Source organism: Brassica napus, unplaced genomic scaffold (assembly GCF_020379485.1).
Source record: "Brassica napus cultivar Da-Ae unplaced genomic scaffold, Da-Ae ScsIHWf_1720;HRSCAF=2349, whole genome shotgun sequence".
NCBI lineage: Eukaryota > Viridiplantae > Streptophyta > Magnoliopsida > Brassicales > Brassicaceae > Brassica > Brassica napus.
Window position 1 is genome coordinate 22,501 of NW_026015138.1, and position 7,500 is coordinate 30,000.

Below are 7,500 nucleotides of genomic sequence, written 5' to 3' on the forward strand. Positions count from 1 at the left end.
ATGCAACCTCACTATCTCGTCTAGGTACACTTGCACAATCCTGTCGACCCCATCCCCTTTCTTGATGGGCAGGAAATGAGCCGACTTGGTCAGCCGATCAACCACAACCCATACCGCATCTTTCTTATTCCTGGTCGTGGGAAACCCAGTCACAAAATCCATTGTGATGTGATCCCATTTCCATTCTGGTATGGGTAGGTTCTGAAGTAGACCACTGGGAACCTGATGTTCTGCCTTCACCAGTTGACAAGTGGGACACTTAGCCACCCACTCTGCAACATCAGATTTCATCCTCACCCAATGGTAGTACCTTTTCAGATCCCTATACATCTTGTTCAGTCCAGGATGAACTGAAAACTTAGACTTATGAGCCTGTCTCATAATCTCTTCTTTGAGTTCCTTATCATTAGGAACACTGACCCTCCCATTGACCAAGATGGTACCATTGTCAGTTGTCTGGTACTCAGTCTTGTCATTGGCGGCTACCTTCTTTAGATTTTCATCCAGGCCCTGTGCTTGCCTGATCCTGGTCAGGAGATCGGCCTGGTTCACTGCCTCCAACCCCAATGGCTCATCTGAACCAACCAAGGTGTTGAGGTTCAAGGACCTGATCATCCCTTCCAGTTCATCCGCCTCCCTCTCAGATGACACTTCAGCCCTTCTGCGGCTCAAAGCATCAGCCACTAGGTTAGCTTTCCCAGGATGATAAGCTATGTCCAGATCATAATCTGCAACAAACTCCATCCATCTCCTCTGCCTTAAGTTTAACTCAGGCTGAGTGAATATGTACTTCAAGCTCTTATGGTCTGTGAGTATTTGCACCTTGGCACCATAAAGATATGATCTCCATATCTTTAATGCAAATACTACTGCAGCCATCTCCAAATCATGGGTCGGATAGTTACCCTCATGCTTCCTTAGCTGTCTGGAAGCATAGGCTATCACCTTCCCATGTTGTGTCAAAACACAACCAAGACCAGTTATGGATGCATCCGTATACACCACATAAGGCTGATCAGCCTCAGGCAACACCAGGACAGGTGCATTAGTCAACATGTTCTTGAGTGCTGCAAAACTTTTCTCACACTCCTCAGACCATGTGAACCTCACGTCCTTGCCTGTCAGCTTAGTCATAGGTTGAGCTATGCTCGAGAACCCCTTGACATATTTCCTGTAATAACCAGCCAACCCCAAGAAGCTTCTAACTTCCGTAGCATTCTTTGGCTGTGGCCATTCCTGAATACATTTGATCTTATCTTGATCCACTGAGACTCCTTTATCAGACACCACATGTCCAAGGAACCCAATGCTCTTCTGCCAGAAGCTACACTTGCTTAGCTTAGCAAAGAGCTTCTGTTCTCTCAGGCGGCCCAACACCGCCCTAAGGTGTCTTTCATGGTCCTCCTTTGTCTTGGAATACACGAGTATATCATCAATGAAGATGATCACAAACTCGTCCAAGTATTCCCTGAAGATGCCGTTCATCATCTTCATGAATGCAGCAGGTGCATTGGTCAGTCCGAACGGCATAACCACAAACTCATAGTGGCCATACCTAGTTCGGAACGCTGTCTTCCTCACATCATCTGGTGCAATGGGGATCTGATGATACCCAGAGGCCAGGTCAATCTTGGAGAACCACTTGGCTCCACGGAGTTGATCCAACAACTCATCAATCCTGGGTAAAGGGTACTTGTTCTTCACAGTCACCCTGTTCAAACCCCTATAATCAATGCACAACCTAAAGCTACCATCCTTTTTCTTAACAAATAGGACTGGTGCTCCCCAAGGTGATACACTAGGGCGTATGAACCCCTTCTCAAGCAACTCCTCAAGTTGCTTCTTCAGCTCTGCCATCTCAGCTGGTGCCATTCTATATGGACTTTTTGATAATGGGGCCGTTCCAGGTTCCAATTCAATGATGAATGGGTCAGCCCTATCAGGGGGAATGCCCTGTAGTGCCCCAAACACATCCTGAAATTCCCGAACCAACGGTATACCCTCTGGGTCACAGGCCCCTACAACCTCATCAGTGTAAATGGTAGCCAAAAAGGCCTCACAACCATTTCCAAGCATCCGTTCTACTTGGACTGCTGAAACCACCAAACTACAAGAGGTTGGCTTGATTCCTTGGTACTTAATCGGGGGTCCAAACTCGTTCTCAAGTTGCACCCTTCCCCGGTGACAATCTAGAGTTGCCCGATACTTTCCCAACCAGTCCATGCCCAAGATCACTTCATGATGCTTGAGGGGGACAACAATCAGATCTATAGGCATCGGCCTATCCAAGATCACCACAGGGATGTCCTTAACCAGACCGAGTGAGTTCATAACTTGCCCTCCGGCCGCACTCACTCGTTCAGGACCATCCCATGTTCCATACTGGAACAAACCTTTTCCTATCATACTTGGACTCACAAAACTATGTGTAGCTCCAGTATCAAATAATGTGTGTGTTTCCACACCACCAATACTTAAGGTCCCTACACAAGACCCATCAAAGTATATCTATCCATCCTAGATTCCATACCATGCAATTCTACTGGAATTGTAAAAGTAGTAGTCTAGAATGTTACCAGTGATCGCTTGGAAAGGCTGAGTCCCATCCACATCCTTGGATAGCTCATACACACGAGGTGTTGAGGTCTGGCCTCGTCCCTGGACTGGCCTGCTAGCCTCCCCACGTCCCTTACTTTGGTTGCCTTGCAACTTAGGGCAGTCCCTGCGGTAGTGGCCCTTCTGGCCGCAGTGGTGACAGGTCCTGGACTCACCCAACGGACTTGGACAATCCTTGGCTGAGTGATCCATCTTACCACATCGAGTACAGGCACCCATGGCCTTCCAGCACTCTCCACCGTGGTATCGTCCACACTTAGGGCACTCTGACCTACCACTTGAGGTTTTACCCTCCTCGGTCGAGTCCCTCTTCCTCTTCTTGTCACCACTCTGACCCGAGGATACCACCACACTCTTCAGCTTCTGCTTACCCTCCTCGGTGAGGTTGGTCTCCAGCAAGGCCATCCTCTCAACCAACTCAGAAACCGTGTGGAACTTACAAACAGAACAGTAGGTTCGAAGTTCCACCCTTAGGCCTCGGATGAACCTTCGGACTTGAACCTTCTCATCCTCCAGTTCTCTTCCCACATACCTCCTGAGTCGGTTGAACTCTTCTTCATACTCACGAACAGTCCTCCGTCCCTGAGTCAAGTCCAGGAACTTGGACTCCAAACGATCCCACGCCTCAGCAGGAAAGTACTTATGGTTGAACTCAACCTCAAAGTCAGCAAAGTGCTCAATGGTACCATTGGTACGCTTGTCCAAAGCTAACCACCAATTATGTGCATCTCCCTCCAGGAAGTGTACTGCTATGTCCTTCTGGTAATCCTCAGGACATCGTGTGGACTTGAAGTTTCGAACCAACCTGGTTCTCCACTCGTCCGCCTCCATAGGATCAACACTTCCAGCAAAGTGTTTGGTTCCCAACTTGGAGATATGCTCCAGCACCTTCAGGTAGTCCATACCATGCACTGGCCTGACCGGTGGGTCTATCTCAATCACCTCAGCCACACGGCCAGCACCAACATCAGCCACTCCAGCAGCAACCCGAACCGGGGGATTAGCCTGTCCCACGGACGAGTTCACCAATGGTGTGAACGCCTGTGTCAAGGAGGCTATCTGAGCTCCCATGATCTGCATAGCCTCCACCAAGCCCCTTATGGTCGGCTCAATGACCTCCTCGGCACCAGTGACCCGAACATTGTTTGCATCAACATTCTGGCCACTCCCAGCACCAACGTTGGACGACCCAGTATCGTCTCCATGGACTTGCTCTTGCTGCTCGTCCACATTAGTTTCATTAACCTCAGTAGGAAGAGTTGGACCCACTGGAAGTCCGGTTGCATTGTCCACCTGCTCCACCAGAGCGGGTAGCACTGTGGTTGGAATGGTTCCAGCTGGTAACACTCCGGTCTGTTCAGCACCATCCTGCCCCACTGCTCCAGACGCTCCAGTTGCCTCCTTTCCTTTCCGAGATTTATACCTTCTTGTACCCTTAGGAGTTACAAACACAAACAAAAGGTTAGTCCAAAACTGAACACACAAACCTCAATCACTCCTAAGTTAATCAGTACAAAAGATTACTTAGAACCCAACTATCTCACCATGAGTCCAAACGGCCAAGTGTGTGGTGAACCAATAACCCAACAAATCCTAGAATCAAGAATGCTCTGATACCAACTTGTAAGACCCGATCCTGGATTCCTCAATCCAACCAGACCGCGGCCTCACCAAACAACACAACCAGTTCCATCTTTCATATTCAAGTTCAAGTGTTAAATAATTCTAAGTCTTTTTCAGAGTTTTGAGGTTCCAACATTCACACTTAAACAATCAAGCAACAACTAATGCAAATAGATATTTCATAGATATTAACCAAGGTTCATACATCATTCATCATCCTAATAAATAGAATACACACTAGAATCGCATAAGTTCACAAGTTGCACAATAGGCTACAATAATCACACAATTTTCAGAATCAACCCAATCACCACACATCTTCCCATGGCCGCGGTCCTCATGGTGCTTTTCCCTTACCACGGTCCATTTCTGGTCCTGGATCCAACACAAACAAACACACAATCACAAGGTTAGATTACAAAACAAGAATCAATCACATTGCATGGTCGGATCCAATCTAGTCAAGAACAATCATCAAAAATGTCAAATCTGACCCCTCTAAAAAGAGATCCAAATACCAAATAAAATTCATGAAAACTCATGATAATTCAGAAGAAAAATATTCCCATAATCAGATTCAAAAGAATCGGCTCAGATCATAGTGATCTCGGCCATGAACAGCCCACACAAGAACAAGGGACTTTCATGGGAATTTGATCAGGCCAAGGCCTTAAGATCAATGGATCCTTCCCTGTAACATCATAAAACAATCCATAGCACAACATATATGAAGAAACAGAGTAGAAGAAGTCAGAGTAAGGAGTGGCCAATCGATCCAAACCGGCCAGGCTCACACGGCCATCATCCGCGGCCTTGTCCGGTTACTCTTGGCCACACCTCTCACCTTAGGAGTTCGGTCTCCAGGGGCGACTTCCTTCTCTTTCTCCTTTGCCTTCTCCTTGTCTTTCTGTCTCAAATCCATTCTCTTGATCACACGCCCAAACACACCAGGAACACTCAAGAGCAATCTCTTGGATCAAATCGGCCAATCCAAGGTTTGTGTCTCTCTTTCTCTCTTGAATTTTCTCTGTGTTTCTCTCTGTGTCAAGTTGAGTAAAAATCGACCAGAATGGCAGAAATGAGAGGGAGAAGACGATTTAAACTGTCCCCAACCGCCTGGGCGAACAGTTACCAAAATCACATCCCTTCTTCCCAAAACCGTCCCATAACCGCCCCATAACCGCCCATTGGCGGTTTCTCCCCTTTTCTTCCTTTGGCAAATCGATCACTGAGCCTCAGCTCACACTCTGGAAGCTTGCCCACTCCCTGTCCCAAGCCTAAGACCCATTTGGTCGAACCGTCCTGCACCCGGACCATCGGCTCGCCCAGTAACCGTCCCGGACTCGCCCACACTGATCCGAACCAAAACGCACCGTTCACCAGATGGAGCTGACCTCCAGCTGTTCCCAGCTGAGTGAGCTAGTCCACCAGCTCCTGTGAGCTGGACAGATCATGGTGAACTGAATACCAGCTGAACCGAGCTGATTGAACTCAAACCAACACTCGTCCAGCTGCCTAAACACTCACCCAGCTCCTTTACCCTTGTTTCCATCGTATCCTGGTTAAGTCTCAGCTGACTGATGCCCTTAACCTTCATTCAGGGCCATGATACGCTTGTCTCAAGGTCTAATGACCTGACTGGTGCGTCTTCCCGCACCATGGCCCGTCCGGCCGATCCTATCTAGGATCGGGGACATGACACTCCCTCTCCGGAATCGAACCTAATTCTCCGTCACCCGTTACCACCATGGTAGGCCACTATCCTACCATCGAAAGTTGATAGGGCAGAAATTTGAATGATGCGTCGCCAGCACTAAGGCCATGCGATCCGTCGAGTTATCATGAATCATCAGAGCAACGGGCAGAGCCCGCGTCGACCTTTTATCTAATAAATGCATCCCTTCCAGAAGTCGGGTTTGTTGCACGTATTAGCTCTAGAATTACTACGGTTATCCGAGTAGTAGTTACCATCAAACAAACTATAACTGATTTAATGAGCCATTCGCAGTTTCACAGTCTGAATTCGTTCATACTTACACATGCATGGCTTAATCTTTGAGACAAGCATATGACTACTGGCAGGATCAACCAGGTAGCATTCATAAATCAGGACAAGACCACGTCATATTCCCGCAAACACATGGAAAGTGGGAACAGACGCAGACTTGACCGTCATCTTTTGTCCGGAGACAAACGTGCTTAGCGGGACAGAATTTCTTCGGGTCACCGCCATAATATTTCCGCAACCGAGATCTCAGCAAACAGCTTATTCACCTTTGCGAACAATGCATAAACTATGCAAAGACGCAAGGATCACAAGTGCCGGCTTATGTGTTCACGACTTCCCCACTGAAGGAGATGCCGCAAACAACATTTTAAGCAAAGCTTAACAATTCCTTCCAGATAGGTACGCAACACAGGCCCCGGATCAGTTCAACAAGCATAAAACTATGCTAGTGAAGAAACTGAGGAGGATAGTTGGTCTGTAGTTGGGTGCGCGAGCACAGAGCCTACAAACACTAGCTATCCAATCACCACTCATACGCCGAATGTTCATTGACCCGCTAACATCAATCTTTCCAACCACTCTTGAGATGTAATCAAAAAAGCAACTGGAAGACGGATGAAACCAGGCCAAGACCATGCAAGCGCGAAAATTTGAAGTTAGGGGCAAAACGGTCCACCGGAAAATTCGCCGGAAAAGTTCCCGGAAAATTCACCGGGGACAATCCGGCCATCGACCTCAACCCAGCCCTCGATAGTGTTGGACCGAACAGTCCAACACTACGTACCCGAACCGTTCGGGTACTGGGGGGTAGGAGGCTCAAGAGAGTGCCTACCCCTTATATATACAAAACGCTTTTTTTCAGTCTGTCACCAGTAGACATTGGTTGTGTTCCGGGGAGTATTTTTAATGTAAAAAAAAAATACTTCGAATTTGAATCTGATTTTTTGCATGCTTCATAAGGATGGTTAAAGCTATTTTCTGGTAAATTTTCATAAATTTCTTTTGCTTCTAACCATGTCTTTTGCATGCTACAAAGGTCGGAGTTTCGTGGTCTAACCGGATGTCTACAGCAACTTTTGATCAACACTTGACATCCTAAACTCTTTGTTGACATATTTTTGATGTTTCCTTTCAGAAAACTTTCTTCAAAAATATTAATTTTTGCATTTTTGGCTTCTCGGGTGATTTTGGCTGTCCGTGGGTGATTTTGGCCCACGTGGGCTGTCTGTTCAGTACACACGGACGTCCGTGTG